The sequence below is a fragment of the Callorhinus ursinus genome, unplaced genomic scaffold (assembly GCF_003265705.2).
Source record: "Callorhinus ursinus isolate GAN/ISIS: 27379988/994484 unplaced genomic scaffold, GSC_fseal_2.0 scaffold32, whole genome shotgun sequence".
Taxonomy (NCBI): Eukaryota; Metazoa; Chordata; class Mammalia; order Carnivora; family Otariidae; genus Callorhinus; species Callorhinus ursinus.
In genome coordinates, this window is record NW_027397094.1 from 15,240,416 (window position 1) to 15,258,067 (window position 17,652).

Consider the following 17,652-nt stretch of genomic DNA (forward strand, 5'->3'; position numbering starts at 1 on the left):
TTATTATTTTTTTCCTTGTTAACTCAGTCACCAGGACTGCCCCTTTGTCTGAAAACTTAAAGTGGTTATCATGTTTACAGCTCCTGCCAGAGCTGAGGTTAAACTTCTCAAGCCTCCCTGGCAGGCCCCCAGCAAAGCCCAAGGTCTGGCTTTCAGAGCTAGTTCAGGGTCAAGGGTGCCTCTCAGAAGGCGGTAAGCCCCGGCATAGACTCTTGGCCGTGATTCACCGGGAGCCCTGAGTGTGGGCAAGCGAAGCCCACGTGTTTGCTTTCTCATCGTTAGTCCATCCGTTGCTAATTTTTCATCTGATAAGCCTGAGTAGCACACATTCAGGAAGGTGTTTCTTATTCTGGACAGGAGATGGCCAGGTAGATATGTGATTAATGAACGGTTTGCAGAGGATGTTCGAGCAGTGCGTTTGTGTCGAGCCTGCGAGGGTTGCGTCGTGGCCCTCCTCCAGCCTGGCTGTGTGTGCTCCCAGTCCTGTTAGCGGGAGCTCCGGCCTCGCACAGATCTGTTGTACATGGCTCTGCTCAGAGCTGCAGCAGGGAGACACGGGGGGAGGACTATCTCCAACCTGGAGGAAGTAGTTACGCAGTGAGCGGCTACCCTCACTAAACTCTTGGGGGCCAACACGGCTGTTTCATGCTGCTGAGCCACGCCGGGTGGGCACATGCACATGGGCGCACAACATGGACTTGTGGGTGTCCCCAGAATGGGTAACATGTTTTTGATCGGACAGCGTACAGAAGCTGATGCAACTTCCTGCAACAGGTAGGCATTGCCCTTGGCCAAAATTCTTACTGGCGGAGCTTTGCCGAAAAGATGTCAGCATTCTGTTTTCCTGAATCCACCTGCCAAATGGTGCAGTTAGTGGGGGATAGAAGGTGTCAGGAAGCAGCCACTGGATGAGGTCCACCGTAGGACCCGTTGAGCGGCTCCTGGCTTCGATAGACTGGGCAGCTTTGCAGCAGTCTCTGTGTTCCAAATCCGGGACCCCCACACCCGTTCTGGCGTGGTCCAGGTTTTAAAGCTTGTGACTGGTTTGCTCTTCACCCAGTGGATGCTCTTTATTTGCTCAGGGAAGTACTGTTAATCTCATGGATCCCAGGCCCTCAAGGAAATGGCTCGATTAGCAATTGTTGAATTAAACGTAAATGAACAGGCAAAGAATCCGCAGGTTTGGGAGTCTTTTATTTCGTGTGGCAGATAATGCGGAGGCCAGCTTGCAGTCAGAGGATGAGCTCGTCTCAGGGAAGGCACCTCCCTCACGGCCTTTGTCCCATGAGGCCAGCAAGTGCAAGTTTTGGAGTTGAGTGGCATCTGGGGCCCGTTTGTCTAGGTTCGTCTGCCTGGCTCACCAGTCTCAACACCTTACGTCTGTACCGTATTTCTCATGCTCCTGGATGAACCAAAGGACAGCAGGTGTCTCTGAGTTGGGCACAAGCTGTCTTTTAAAGGAACATTGACCCAGCAGAGCAAGCTGGTCTTTGGGAGCCAGAGAATGAAAAGGAAGAGCTCGGAGCCAGGCCAAGAGGGTGAAGGAGCAGTGATGGACAACCTCTGTCCACTTTGGAGCAGCCTGCAACTCACATGCAGGTGTACCTTGCTTTTTTTTTTTTTTAAAGATTTTATTTATTTATTAGAAGAAAGAATGAGAGATAGAGAGCACAAGAGGGAAGAGGGTCAGAGGGAGAAGCAGACTCCCCGCCGAGCAGGGAGCCCGATGTGGGACTCGATCCCTGGACTCCAGGATCATGACCTGAGCCGAAGGCAGTCGCTTAACCAACTGAGCCACCCAGGCGCCCAGTGTACCTTGCTTAAGAACATCGAGCCGCCGTAAAGATCTTCATGCAGGAAGCAGATTTTTTTTTTTCCAGTTTGAAACCATACTTTATTTTTAATGTAGCTAGAAATCAAATAACTATATATTTTTAAGCAGAAAAAAACTCCTTTACTTTTCCTTCTTATATCGTTGTTAGCACAAGAAAAAACACTTCTGGTTTAGAAATGATACTGAGTTTTTGTGAAAATGAATGTACTTTGTATTTGTGGAACTTAAAAGCACAGGACACATTTTCAGAAGACCAATTTCACTTTTACCCACTTATGGTAATGTTTGCAATGTTAGAATGTACTTAATATATAATTAAGTAAATCAAATAAGGAACCCAAAAGGAACTGGTCTTCTTGAGTTACTCACAGCACACATTAGAAAATCTGAGAGAGAACACACATTAACAACAACAAAAAAAACCACTGGCAAGCTCAAACGCAAGTTTATATGCTGAGTATTTTTAAAGGGTTTAAAAAGCCTGCTCAGTTAGCATACAGCCTTTTCTCACTCATATAACAGATGCATTTCTGTCTGCTTGTGTACAGCAAAGGGTTAGAACCTGAATCAACTTACTTATGACTTCAGAAATGTGCTACTTCACAAAATGTACTCCGTGGAATTTTTTTCACTGCTCCTACCACTGATTCTTCAAAATGAGCAAAGTACAGAGGGTCTCATCCCTACCCTTGAACCAGATTTTTTAAATGAGGTGTTTATTTGCATTTCTAAAGTGTTGTTTCAGGTGCCTGGGACCCCGCTCCATCCTCCCTGAGCATCTGTGTCCTCTCCACCAGGCCTGGAGGATGGCCTCCCTTCCTGTCAGTCGGCCTGCTCTGGTGGGGGAGGGAGACGCCACGCGGCTGTCTTACTGTTGGTGCCTTATTTTCCAGCACGTTCTTAGACACGCTAGGCAGTCAGCACATTTCTGTGGTCTTTTATTTTTTACCTTATTTATTTATTTATTTATTTATTTATTTATTTATTTATTTATTTATTTTAAAGAGAGAGAGAAAGAGAGAGTGAGTGGGCACAAGCTGGGGAGGGGCAGAGGGAGAGGGAGAAAGAGAATCTTAAGCAGGCTCCATGCCTGGTGTGGAGCCTGACATGGGGCTCGATCTCAGGACCCTGAGCTCATGACCTGAGCTGAAACCAAGAGTTGAATGCTCAACCAAGTGAGCCACCCACGTGCCCCAAGAATATGTCTTTTAAATTCCAAGTGTTTCTAATATATTTCAATAACTGACTTTCAGATAAACCAACCGTGCGTAAATTCTGGTACCCTAGTTGTGTGTGTGTGTGTGGGGGGGGGGGGCGTTGGTATAGATGCTATATTTTAATGTGAGCTGCATTCACAAACTCAACAATATTCTGTTGCCGTGTCCTTTTGGGAAGTGAAATTCTCACTATCAGTAGGCTTCTTATATTCTTACTGCTTTTCTCTCTAGTGCTCATTTTAATATCGAAACCATAAACTGTTGCCTCTCCAGATAGAGAGACCATGCTTTTATAGGTGATTCGTTGAATTGAAGTAGCAGAGTACCCTACCCTTCCTCCATTGGAACATGGGTATTTTAGAATATATTAGTTGACCAAAAAAAAAAAAAATTGAACCAGGAATGGTTTTATTTTTCAGGAACAAACTCTAAATTTTTTTCATATTAGCATCAGTAATTTCAGTGACCTGAAAATCATGTTAGGATCCTTCCTTGTCTGTGATTTGGGGCTCAGTTGTGCTATGCTTTGATTGAGCCTGCACTTTGAGGTTCTTTCAGCAAAATAGGAACTGGTGTCATTGTCAGTTTGGAATTGTGTCATATATGGGACCGTTTTCCCGTAGTCACGGGAGTGTTGGGAGAGACTCTTCCAGTGCAGTGCTTTTGCCTTGGGTGGTTTTTGTGAGGGAAGAGGGATGAGCACAGGGGAGCAGGGACCCCAGAACGCTCAGTATGGACTGCCTGACTCGAGCAAAGCAGTTGTGGGGACAGTGAGGGAAGCCACTTACTTCTTTCCCAGCCGTAGAACTTACCAGGTAATTGTCAGCCATTGTGGAAGACAGGATTAATATTCTCACCTAGTTAACATTTGGTTTGTTACTGTTTGTGGACCCCGTTGATCCTCTAAGCTAGCATTGCATGATGACTTCATAATGAAAGTGGGATTTTTTTTTTTCCCTTTGAAATTTTTAAAGGAATAAAGGTCAAATTTCAAATGTCTCCAAAAGTCAACTTTTCCTTTTTTTGAAGAGCATATTGATTGGAAGAAAATGGTCATTTCGCCACAGAGACTCTAATTCTAAGGCTACCTGGAAGTCAACCCATAGTGTCTCCCCTAGCCCGACTTCATGAAAATTTAATTTAGACAGTTTATACGAAAGTCAGGATTCTGAAAACCCCTGTTGTCGGAGGGAGCACAAAGGATGACTTTGCAGACCTCAAGCCCAGTTAGAGCTGGATGGAATGAGATTAGTGCGCTGGGAGAAAGTGACCAGTCCCCAAGCCTTCTGTCTTTTGTGAGGAAGGTGACAGCTGAAAAGAGTCCAGATCCGCCCAGCGACAGCAGTGGTTGAGTGGTGGGCCACCGACCTTCGCATGTCCTTGCTCCTCGCTCCCTTCACAGGGGGCTTGGGGGGCTGGAGGGAGCTCGGCTCAGGTTGAAACTTTTTGCTAGACCTTTAACTGTGGTTAGGGACTCAGACGTTGACATTTTTCTCCTTTATGGTTTTTGTTTGTTTGTTTGTTTTTTAGCCAGTTGATTAGAGTAAGACCTTCACTGCCCCCATGGCTTTGTGCTCTTCGGACTGGAAATTACATGAGGTGGGAGTAAGTATTTTTTGCATGAATGAAAAGGGAATAGTTGACAAGAGAGACATGGAGGCCCAGCTCCACCCTCCCTCGTCAGTGGACCACTGATCAGGGCAGTCGAAGGTTGTAAATGAGGTGATGCCTACAAAGGGCACTGTAATTGCTCAGGAGGAACCAGCTCGGATCACGTTAGCTGTTCCTGATCTCCAGTATGAGAGCCTTCGCTAGAGTTCAGTAAGAGTCTTCTCTGACTTGTCCGCACATGAGAATCATGGGGGGAACATTTGAAAAATGACGCATGCCCGGGCCCCACCCCAGAGGTTCTGATTTAATCCAAGGGGAGGGGCCTAGGTGCCCAGACTTCCCGAAGGCTCTTCAGGAGATTGTAACACGAGGCCGTGGCCAAGACCACCTGCACCTGTTCTGGGTTAAGGCCCTCACCTAGAATCAGGGCAGCCTGGGGGAGCTCGGGGGCGCTGTTCTTCCCCTTTGAGCTTTTGGGGTCATTGGCACTCTTTATGATTTCCAGGACTTGGAATTTTTAGACAAGTCAAATGGTTTTAGAATCAGGAGAGATTCTGACCAGATCTCAGAAAAAGCCTTCAAATTTGGGAGACTCAGGCCATTTAGTGTGGTTGGCTTGGGGGAGAGGCTTTAGTGAACACTGGAGCCTACTGATGTTCCTAAAACCTTAAAGGGAGTGCTTACAGCGAGACTGGGGAAAGAACAGAATGACTCCCTTTAGTGCTGGGCCAAGGTGTTTCTCCCAGAGAGAGAATGAAGATGGAACTTTCTGGAACAAAATTATACGGTCACAGTTGCTCCAGACAGAGCTATTGGAATGGATGATTAGGGGCATAAAGTGAGGTTATGAAGAATCCCTGCCAGGGCCCCTCTGGATGTTAGCCAGTGTCTCCCTTGATGTTTCATCTTTGGCACCAGCCCCTCTGACTCAACTTCTCCTTGTGTTTTTACTCTCTTCCCAGGACCAGCTGCTCACTTTCATTCACTGCTCCTTCTCCGCCATCACGGGCCTTAACCACTTTGTAGCTCTAGCTACATTTTCCTTTCCCCTCTCCTTTAGTTCCTGTTTTATATTTGTGTTTTCTGTTATCAGGTGGAATTGGAGTCATGCCCCACAAGTCTGTGTTAGCTGGGAGGGGGGATGGAATGAGGTCACTGAAAGATTGGAGGCGGAAAGTGCTTTAAGAAGTATCGGGGCTGGGACCAGTCTCCTGGGAGACAGGAGGCTAGAGGGTCAGAGCTCCAGCCCCTGGGAGCAGCTGAGTGGAGCTGTGTGAGGGGCCTGAGCTTGCCTGTGTGGGTTAACACTGACCATCCAGAAGAGCCAGCCTGGGCCTGCCCAGGCAGGGTCTCTGCTCTTGGTGTATCCACAGAGAATAAACATCCCTTAGGCCAGGTGGTCCAACTGCTTGCCTGCTACAAGTCAACTTTTCTAAAGACCTTCATCATAGCTCTGTGAATATTGCTTATTTCACAAGAGGATTTTTTTTTTAATGGGTTATCTTTATTTTGTTCTCTGTGTTGCTGAGAATCTCTCTCTTTTCATTTTATTTTGACAACTTGTTGGAAAATTCTTGCCACTTTGCTAACTTTCAAGATGCCTAGCAACGTTTTATAGATATTTTGGAACGTTTGTCTCTAATCATTTTAGCGAAACCATAATAAATCATTTTATGAAAAGCACCCTAGAGACAGTAAATCTTTCCTGAGAGTTGTTTCAGAATGCCTTATTCTACAGAGCTACATATATTTTTTTTTTTAGTTTTTAGGTAATGTAGTCTTTATGTCGGGTCTTAAAAGGAACAGCTCTGGTTAATAGCCCACTTAACGTTCAGGAATATCTGGAAAAGTGGGTTGGTGTTGGCGCATAGGCTGAATGCAAGCAGCCTGCGGTGTCGGTGGGGCTGACTGGGGCTGGCTCCTTGCCTCCAGCCCCTGTCTCTGGCCACAGCAAGGACACTGTAAATAGGGCCCATTAAGCCAGTGAATATTTCTTGACTGTTAGGCAGGAGTTTGACCAGATAATTTAACATTTTAAAGGCATCTTGGTGTGGGAGTAGAGTATTTGACTTAGAACTCTCAGAGAAAATATTTTCTTGTTTTTCTCTCTGTGTTGTTTTTGTGTTTGCTAGGAAGTGTGTGTTTGTTAGGAAATGTAATAATTTATGCAGCCCCTGAAAAGACATTCTTTGGATTCATTTTGCAGCTGGTGTCTGAGTTTCCTAAAGAATTTGGATTTACCTGCCTATGTCCAAGCCCTCAGTTGGGCTTACTGTCCTATGAGAATCTCTTGTGGGGAAGGGGCTGACCTTCTTCATTACTTACAAAGAATTTCCCCCCCTTCTGTTTTTTGAGTTGTGCAACAGAAAAGAATGCAGTGTAGGATTTAAGGGAGAGAAAAGCCATTTTCACTCCAGGGTTCTTTCTTGCATGGTGAACATATAGAAAGGATACACCAAAGTTTGAAATACTAGTGTTCCTTTCTATTTGATAGTAAGAAATTAGTCTTGTTGCTAGTTTTCGAAGGTCTTTAAGGAAAGGTTCTGAAAAAAATATTTTTTTTTAACTCTAGAAAGCTTAGCAGTTTACCAAGTTTTTGGTTAACAGCCACATGCCTTTCCTGGATGATTCAGGAAGTTCTTCTCGGTCCTTCTAAAGCCTTTGGGCCACCATTGGATAGACAGCTTGATAAATCAGCTCTTGTTTGATTTTCACATGTAAACCAGAAGTTATTTTGATTCAATTTATAATAGAACATGACTCTTTTTTTTTCAGACGTGAACATTTTAGGTGGCCACAAGCATATCCCGCAATGAAGAACCTTTAAAAAAACAAGTGGCAGGTGGTCCCATTCAGCTCTACCAGTTTAGATGTGTTTACCTCCGGAGATGGAGCGAAAGTAATTGTATCTGGCAGATTGCAGAGTAAAACTGTCGTCACTGCTAATTATTCAGTGACTCCTATCTCTGCTGCTTCCCATTTTAATTCAGACAGTAAGTGTCTGCAAATGTCTGTGCTAAATATTCCTCTTGCTATCAGACAGCCTCTAAGAGTGTGAGTGTGTGTGTGTGTGTGTGTCTGAGAATTGATAATTTTGCATTCTTCTTTTCCTTCCCTTTCTCTGGTGGTTTATTTTCAGTGGAAGACTAGTGGAAATAGATAATCTTTTCCCCTGATCCTGGTCACCCGTGTCACCAGCGAGGAGCAGGAAAGAAGGGATGGGCTCGGTGCGCGGGGTCAGGAGGACTGGAGGCGCCCATGGGTGTGGCCCTGGTGGCAAGTGGTACCATTTCTACTGGGTTTTTAATTTTCTTAAAGTGAGATGCTTAGCATATTCTAGTAAATTTAAAGACTGAAACGTGAGAAATGACTTCAGTTCCTCCTGTGCAAGGATCAGTGGGATGTGTAGCCCTGTCCCCTTAGCTGTTTAGGAGAAAGGATGCCTGTTTCCCGGCCACTTGGTGAGGAGTTGTTGGGCACAAGGCCCCTCATTTCCAGAAGGCGCCCTATCTTTTTGACTCTCCTAGTCTCTGTCTTATTGTGGCCTCACGAGGGAGACCAGAAAGCCACGTCAGTGGGTAAACTGCATCAGGAGGCCAACAGGCAGAGCTTCAAGACAAAAACAAGACCAGAGGCAAAGGTGCTAGACAGTTAAGCAGTTCCAGGTTAAAGTTTAAGCCAATCTCTGCCTGAAGACACAGCTGGCCACACGCATCCCAGCATCCTGGCAAGGGGCAGCTGGCCTGGGACGGTCGGCCCGGCAGGTCCCCCGCACCCCCCGCTGTCCTGTCTGGTGCGCTCGGTGCGCTGGGCGCCACCCCCCACCCGGACCCCACCTGGCCCGCCTGCTCCCCTGCACCCTGGGCAGACCTGGGGGACAGTCCACACAGCCCTGCTTATAGTCCACATGTTACAGGATTGATTCCAGTCCCCTGCTGACCCATGTGGAACATTTCCCTACTCATTTTTTTTTAAACCCCCTCCCTGAGGTATAAACAGTTGAATTATTTTCCAGTCTGGTCAGGGAGGTAGAGAATCACAAGTGAAACATTTGTGTAATAGGCAGAGTTACTCATTTTTGTTTCACTTAAGTCTTTCCATTCACGTACACTTGACCATGTTCTCATGATTCCCATTCGGGGTGATGCCTTCACCGGGGTGGGGGGGGCGGAGGCACGGGGAATACCCTGCCATTCTCCCCGGAACCCCAACCCACACCTCTAGACGAGCCGTGTTCTGACTTTCCAGCTTTTCCTTTAAGCAGACCTTCACTTACTCAAGGTTTAGTACCTTTTGTTTGTTCCAAACTGTACCGAGGAAAGTCTGACAAAGCACAGACCTCCCTGTTGGTGTTATCTGTGTTTTCGTTGATGAATTTCAGTTCTCTCCTTAAAGGATTGCTTCTCTATCCCAGTTTCCTTTGTCTCGTGCACATTAATGAATTTGCTGTTTGAGGCGGTGATTTTGGTCTGCTGTGAGTTGGAAGATCTTACTCTCTTTCAGCGCAGTGCCAGTTTTTCCGTTTTGTGCGGGTTTGGGTATAGGAGGAAGGTGGGGCTGATTCCCCCTTCCTGGCAGGTCCTGTGGGTGGGGTCCCGTGCTCTGTGCTCCAGGGGGGTGAGGCTGGGGTCCAAAGTCACATCTGATACCAAGTCCATTGTGTTTTTTTCTCTGTATCTTCCTCTTTCCAGAAAAGAAGGTATATAAACTCAAAGTTTCTTTCTTCCTCCAGCAGCCTTGTTAATGTCAGTGCTATGGCTGAGTTAAATTTCTTTCTTCTCTTTCTCCTTCTTTTGTATTTACACTTTGGCTTAATTTGTTTGCTTTCTCCAGACTTAAGCTGTGCCTGAAAATAGAGCCTTCTTGAATCTCACTGCTCAGATCGGTGACACCCGCATTTTAGAGCAACCAAGAAAAGTCATAGTGGATATTCTTGAGATGAATTCTGGAGGCTTTAAATAGCCTGCCTGGTAGCCCCCCCCCTTTCCTGCCCCGCCCCTGAGACAGAGGGGAGAGTGTGTGGAAACGGGGAGATGAGGACAATGGCCTCTCCCATGCCTGTTCTCCTGAGGTGTCTAGGTGTCTTGTTTCCCTGGTGGGAGAGAGGATAGGAAAGACGGAGTTCCAAGCCAGGGGACAAGGTTGCACGTACATTCAGGTGGGCTGTGGAGGCCCAACAGATTCCGGAAGCCTTTGCTTGAGACAGAGATGAGCTCCCTGTTTTGCTGTGGAGTCTAAATCCTAGAGTGGGTGATGTAGGAGTTGCTGCAGCGGTGTCCATTTAGCTGTGCACCTGTTACTTTGGGAATTAGACCCTATTTTTTCTTCTCTTAGATTTCCATGCTTTCCCATAAATAATGAGAATTTTTTGTTTTTTATTTTGCTTTGTACGGTCAAGCATGCCGCTTTTATGAATTGAGAGTATAGACGTGAATGTGCTTATTAGTCTCCGCCTGGGTTCAGCACAACTGATTTATTCTCAGATTCATATAGGGAAGTTGTTGAACTGACAGAATTGAGGGAAGATCTAAGCGAAAAGCATCAAAGTCTGTAATCCAGTGAAAAATAGGTCTTTGTCCATTTAAGTTTCGGACAACTGGGCTGTGTGTAAGTTATGCCAAGGATATTTTTAGAATTCAGGATCTCATCTTAAGGCTTCCAATTATTTTGATTCCCCAACAGACTCTAAAGGGTACAAGAAACAGTGAGACAGGAAAAAGATAATTTCTGTAGAGATAAGCCCAGAATCTTGCTATGGTAATTAATTGGCAGAAAATCAGTAATTCAGTGGGAAGTCTCTCAGCCAATGGTGGCAAAAGACAATGCAGTGGATGTTAGTGAATTTGGGAGAATGTACAAGTGTCAGTGAGCTAATTGGGCGAATTTACATACAGTGTTACTGTAGTGTCACACAAGACTAGTCGTTTGGGAAATTTATAGATTAATGGAGACCCAAATAAACGTTTAAATACTTTAACCATTTGTCCTTAAAGAGAAGCCTCTATAAATGTATATTTGGCTTAAGGAGTGAAGATGGACCTGCTTTTTGCATTGTCATGTGATGATTAAGAAATGTTAGCTTACTTGCTTTATTTCTCACATCTGTTTCCCTGTGGGAGTTGCCATCAAAATGTTCCTTTTTAAGACAGTGGTTCTTGAGTGTTTTAGTCTCGGGACTTTTGTACACTCTTAAAACTTATTGAGGACTCCAGAGAGCTTTGTTTATGTGGTTATATCTAGTGATGTTTATTATATTAAAAATAAAAACCAAGAGAGTTAAAAAAATTATTAAAACTAATGAATTCATGTTAACATAAATACTATTTTTATCAAAAGTTACCATTTTCCAAACCCAAAGAAACCTTATTAGGAAGTGTTTTGGGTTTTTTTGTTGTTGTTGTTTTGTTTTAAACATTTATTTATTTGCGATAGAGTGAGAGAGAGAGAGCAGAGTTGGGGGGAGGAGCAGAGGGGGAGGGAGAAGCAGGCCTGCTGCCGAGCTGGAAGCCGGATGCGGGGCTCCATCCCAGGACCCTGAGCACATGACCTGAGCCGGAGGCATACTTTTAACCAACTGAGCCACCCAGGTGCCCCTAAGAAGTGTTTTGTAATTTTTTTATACCATAAAACTGCCTTTAATATCTGGCATAATGGAAGACAGCTGGGTTCTCATCTTTGCATCTGCATCCGTTCTGATGTGAACGTTGTTCCGGTTGCCATATATGATGAAAATCCAGCCTCCCACAGATATGTGGGTGGGAAAAGGGTGGGAACGGGAGTGTTTCAATTTGTTTTTAGCTATTTGTGGATCTTCTTCTTTGATACTAGGACTAAACAAGTGGTGGTTTCTTAAAGGTTGGTTGAGACGTGGATTCTGAAACCATACAGATGAACTTTTAAAACTCTGTTCTGGGTATGGTTTTAAAGATCCTGCATCGGTCATTTGGAAAATCTCCCCAAGTGTTGTTACATTTTATCTTGCAATTAAAAAAAAAAAATCATGTCACCAATTAGAAGAACCTTTAAATGTAGGGAAGTTGTCACCTTCACGGTGCACAGGGGTGTACACGTTTTCAAAAAGTTTATTTGCACAGAAGCTGGGCTCTCATCCGTGTGTCAGCTGCTTTCCTTGAAAGCAGGCCCGTGTTGTCCCTTTCCTGGAAAGTGTCTAGCACACAGCCATGTCCGGAGAGCTGGAGTGTGTGTATCACTCTCTGAGGTACAAGGCCGTGTTGTGTGAACAAAGCGGCTTGTGCACCTCATGCTCTGTCTTAGGGGTGCTTTCCCGTGCAACGCGTGCAGCAGCGGGGGTTCTGCGTGCTCCCCATTTCGTCCCACAGGGCGGCAGAGAGTACGTGCTCCAGGCCCCAGATTTAATACGATTCGTTACTTTTGCTTCTTCATCCAGGACATTAACTGAAATCATCTTATCTACCTATCTTTAGTTTTTATTATTTTATTTATCTACTTACTTAACTGCCATGTGTGGCACGATTCCTGCCTTGCTTCACCCTAAGGCCCAGGCAGTTTTACACATTGTTGCATTTCTACGACACAGTACAACAGGCAGACAGGGTCTTAGAATTATTATGAATGTAGTCTGACCTCCCAGATGCAGCTGAAGAGCCTCAGGGACTAGAGGGCCTCCACGGTTCACACGTTTGAGAACCATTGCTTTCAGACGGATGGGGAAGGTGCTTAGGGAAACAGGAGCTAGACTTGGTTTGTGCGGATGGTACAGAAACAGACCCCAGACATGGGGCAGGCCAGAGGTCAAGTGAGTTACCTACCGGAGCGTGGAACTTTCGTTGGGGGGGTGGGGTGGATGTTAGCCCCTGTGTCCTGAATGTCTACAGCCTGGGATGTGACTCAAGAAATCCGTGTTGTAGTTTGAATACATAGATCAAGAGTCATGGGCTTATAAATTCAGTGGGTTTTTTAACAATCACGTTCATCAAGCTTTCCTTGTGTTATAAAGGTAATTAAAAAGTTGTGGGATGTGGCTGCCCAGTCCCTCCCATCCCATGCTGCATGGTGGATGCTCTGGCCACTGTCTTCGTCCTTAGCTGCCCTGGCCCTTGTAGGGCTGTCTCCTATTCTGTGGAGGTCCCTGTCCCCCGCTGTGCAGAACACTCAAGCAATCAGAACTGCAAGTTGACATCAGCTTAAGAAAGCCCATGTTTTCCATGATTACATGTCAGATGACAAGGGCCGCATGGAGTCGGTTGTGAAATGGATCCGCTCTTGATGAGAGTGTGTCATTCACTCCCGTTGTCCTCATGCTTTGCATCGTGACGAGGTGGTTCAGCAGTTGATTTTGTTTTGTACGTATGAAGCATCCCACGTGAGTTCTTCTTCTGGTGGCTCCAGAAGAGAAAGGTTTTTGTGCCTGGAGGGACACCTTGTCATTGCTGCTGGTGCTTTTCTTTCTTCTTCCTGAGCAGAAATTTATCTGGGCGACAGTGAGGACGGATTTATACTTTGTGGGTGAGAATGGCTGCCTTTGTTTTTGTTTTTGTTTTTAGAAATTGAGTCAGTCTGGTTAATGGGGGACTCATGCGTGGATACTTTGCCCCATTTTATTTTTCTCTTGAGTTTTCTGATTTTGTGGAATGGGACGAGGGACTCTCCAGTGAACGTGGACTCCCCAGGCTGGAGTGGGTCCCTTAGGGCCTGTTGAGAACAGTTGAGGTTTCCTTCAATTGCTCTTCGCATTAGGAATCCCCAGTTGTGGAGGCATTCTGGAGACGATGTGCCGGTCTGGGTAAAATGAAAATGTCTGATAAAATATTAATAAATACCTTATTGGATGTCTGCTCCCGAAGATGTAGATGAGAGGAGCCTAGACATTCTGTTTTATGACTGTCTTTTTAATTGACTTCACTGTGACCAGATAGACCGGTGGGGTCATTGAGAAGATAACAAAGCGGGCGCAGGAAACACACAAGGTCTTGAGGGGGGTGAGCCCAGGCTTGGTGTTTTTGCTTTCATGTGGGATTTTTCTGGAATAGCCGATGAAGCCAAGCTAAGTAAATATTATCTTCTTTTCATGTTGGCCTTTTGTTTCGAAATACCATTCCAACTCTGTTCTCTAGCTTTCTTTTTATTGCTGATACTATTTTTACTGATCAGAGGTCCTACCTTTCCAGTCTTGCTCATTGCGCTTTCCTTACTTTGGAGCCTGTGAAATCTTTCATTCAGTTCAAGAGGCATTTATGGAGCGTTTGCAAGTCAGGAGCAGTATTACTACCAGCCTGCGTCTTTGTTTTCTGTCCGTTTCTAGAAGCCCTGAGATTTGCATGTTCGGTGTCAGCACGCCTTCCCTGCCTCTTCTTCGCTCTGCCTTTCCCCTCTTAGGTGGTTCAGATTAAGAGAACTTTGTGATGGAGAAAGACTGTTCCAGGCAGACTTTCTTCCTCCTTTGTTCTCTTTATGCGGTTTCACTTCTGTTCTTCTTTACCCTTGTGTTGTGTGCCCACAGCTGCAGGGGTCAAACTGTGGGCCCCTTCTTGGGGGTAGGAAGACTTTTGGAGGGCGAGGGAGCTAGGAAGCGGGGGGAAGAGAGAGGACATTGGAGGAGATTCTTCTTCTTTGGTCAGTTTCTACTTTTGCAAAGTTCCTCACCTTTGGCCCGTCTCATTCTTACCCCTGACTTAGAGACTGCACCTCTTCATCTGTGCTTTGTATACCGAGGCCCACGTTTTTCTGTGGTGGCCGGATGACCACTGCCAGAGATGAGGTTGTAAAATATCTCCTTTCACTGGGGTATAAGGGGAACTCAGCTAGAAAATCAACAGTAGCCTCTAGACTAGGATACTGATTTTATTTTTAGGACTGTCACCTAAAGGTCTAATACACTGGTACCGAGAAAACTGATGGAACCCATGTTTTCTTGAATATGGCTGATAACCTAAATGGATGGGTAAAGGTTATTCTCTTATTAAACTTCACATGGCCTCCTTGTAATTTTTCCCTACATTGTGTATCAGTTACAGAAGTTAGCTTTGCTTTTTTTTTATTTTTTTATTTTTTTATTATTTTATTTTTTTAGCGAGAGTGAGAGAGAGGGAGCACAATCACGGGAGGGGCAGAGGGAGAGAGAGAATCTCAAGCAGACTCCATGCCTAGTGTGGAGTCCGACACGGGGCTTGATCTCACAACCCTGAGCTCGTGACCCAGGCCAAAATCAAGAGTCAGAAGCTTAACCGACTGAGCAGCCCAGGCGCCTCAGCTTTGCCTTTTCTACATTGATGTATGTAAAAGAAAGATCTATGTCTCAGTTGAGTAGATACATAATTGTTCAAAATCTGAAGAAAGTGAAATAATGGGGCATAAATGAAATGCACCCTTACTTCTTAGTAAATGGTTGATACATATCAGCTGGGATACTCCTCCCCCTCCCCCCCACCCCAAAGGTGACAGCATAGATATTATGTAACTTTGCACGGTCAGATTTCTTTCTTCTGTTCCGGATGTGGTCAAGCCTACAGCAGACAAAAACATTTTCCCTTTCTCAGTTTTCTTCTTTTTCTTCTGTCTGGCTTACCCAGCCTATCATAGATTTTCATCTTGCATTTTGTGTAAGTGATACTTAAGGATGACTCAAGAAATGCATCTGGTCATGGGCTCTGTCCCTTTCAGTGTCAGAAAACAGGGACGGCACTACTAGCAAGGTTCTTAGTCGGGGCATGTTACCTTTTATGGACACCAGTAGGCATCTGTGTCAATTTAGACTTCTGAAGTTTATTATGGTTGCTATGAGCAGCTACCCTGAAAATAGGGAATCTACTTAAATTTCTGAAGTATGTTTTAGACTTTCTTTTCTTGATTGACTTAATGAACACTATTTCGGGTGTATAATAGAGGATCCCCCAGTCTTAAAATGGCCTCATAACATTGTTACATCAGAACTTTGTTCAACCTGTAGAGAGTGTAGGATACCATGGGTTTCCGAGTGCACTCCATTGGATCATGGGTGCTCCTAAGGTTGGATCAGCCTTCAGCTCTTAAGATAACAAACCACCACATTAAGGAATGATACTTTCTTATTCGTTAAGTTTTGCTTGTCTCCATGCAGATAATTAAAGCAGGCTAGTGAATGGAAGGACATGTATCAACTGCGTGTGCCAAGTTCAACACTTTTTTTTCCTGGATAGGTGTGCTTGTGGTGATGCACGTGACTCCACCAGGCACATCTTTCTGCTAATAAAAATGTTCCCTGTTCTCATGCTAAAATTATATCATTATTCATCATGTGTTACACACTGGGTAGAGGAGGGGCTGTTCACTGGAAAATATCATGACTTTTTGCTGCTCTACCCTCCACTGAAGCGAGTCTGAAAACCACTGGGTGTGTGAGTGAGTATGGCAGGGCAAAAGGCTCTGGAAGAGGCGGCTGGACAGACCGCCGGTGCTTGGTTGCCTTGGTTTCGAGTTTGGACTTTGTGGTCACTGAGGAGTAGTTAAAGCTTTCTAGCTCAATTTAGCAAGGGCGTACTGGTTCCCAGGAGTCCTTCTTACCTTGTTTGTGGGAAATACTGAAAGAGCCCAGAGTGTTTCCTCTGCCACATCAAGGACGTCTCAACAGTCATGGAAATTTAGTTACTCTTAGAAGTTCAAGAAAAAAATAATGTAATAAATTTATGGAAAAGGGCTGCAGACTTGGAATTAATTGTGGCATCATCACCAGCCGTTGTTTCCGAATACGAGAAGCTTGCCTGCTTAGGATGATGCATTTCACCAACTGTGTATTGATTACCTATTAAGCCTTAGGTCTCTGCTCATGAAGAATTCCTGATTGAAGGTGGCAGACATCTGTAAATAAATCATCATCTTTGAGACTGACGAATGTCAGAACAAAAGGTGTGAGGATTGGTCTTGGGGGGTAGCAGAGAGCAAGAGACGCTGTCTAGGAAGTTTTTCTTTAAAACTTTTTTCGTCTGGAAATGTCTGAGAAAGTTTTGTTGGAGTGAAGGCCTTTCACTGAGGCCATGAAGGATGCTGGTATTTTGGGTGATGGGAAGTCTAGCGCTTATTTATTTGGGAAAGATCCTATTGACTCTCTGACTGAGGCCATCTTAGATATTTGAAGGCTATTTTGAGGTTTAAGTTATGTACGGACTGTTTTGCACAGGTAATCCATCTGGTTACGAATGACAGAAACCCAACCTTAAGCAAAAAAGGAAAGGTGATGCTCAGGTAACTGAGGCATCTAGGAAGTAGCATGCTTTAGGCTCTGTCGGGTCCAGGGGCTCTAACATGGCCACAGAGACTATTCCTCTGGATCTTGACTCTGCTGTGCTGAGTCCTTCACGTCACTCTCTCTGTGTGATGGCAGCCGGTAGTCCGAGCTCACGTCCTCCTGGCTTAGCACTGTCAGCTGAAACGGAACTTTTCCCTCCCCAGACCCCTGTGTTATCCAGGGAAGATGTGGATGACCGTGCTTTGGTTCTGGACACTGAACTAGGCACCTGTGAGGGTGAGGGGATGCTGTGCCCCGAGGGGCCTGGTGGACAGCATTACGTAGGGGGCAGGGAAGGTTCCTCACAGGAGCAAGAAGAAGGGAGTGTGGGCAAGGTGTGCCGGGCAGACAGGCGCTGCAACTATCATGGGTCATGGCAGCAGAAGAAGGCTCCTGCAGGGAGAACAGAACGGGCAGCTGAGGTACGGAGCATGGGTTGAGGGGGAGATTTGGCAGGAAGGATGGGAGCTCAGCTTTTTGCGTGTTGAGTGAGAGGTGCTGGTGGGACATTGATGCGGCAGCTAGCTCTTTGGGCCCGAGAGAATGGGTAAAGCTAGCATGGTACCAAAGTAAGTGGTCGATTATAGAGATAGGCATGAGCTAAGCATGGAGAGGCATGGAAGGAGCTTAACTAAACTCACTGAGGAGGATCATGTGTTAGGCTGCATCACACGACCTTACTGCCTTTGTAGGTCAAAAATGGCAGCCCAGTGGCAATTTCCCATGATTCAGCCTCTTCCGTGGGAATT

The 17,652-nt window shown here is 45.4% G+C and overlaps 1 protein-coding gene across 5 annotated transcripts in view; it reads left to right on the forward strand.

Moving 5' to 3' along the window:
• The window catches only part of SIPA1L2 (signal induced proliferation associated 1 like 2), a 213,519-nt gene that overhangs the window by 23,916 nt on the left and 171,951 nt on the right, over positions 1 to 17,652 (forward strand). Inside the window, exon 2 of one of the 5 annotated variants that reach the window (XM_073879047.1) lies at positions 7,438 to 7,655. The exons of the other annotated variants lie outside the window; for them this stretch is intronic. The gene's annotated coding sequence lies outside the window, so the exon portion shown is untranslated. The remainder of the gene's footprint in view (positions 1 to 7,437; positions 7,656 to 17,652) is intronic. 5 annotated transcript variants of the gene reach the window in all.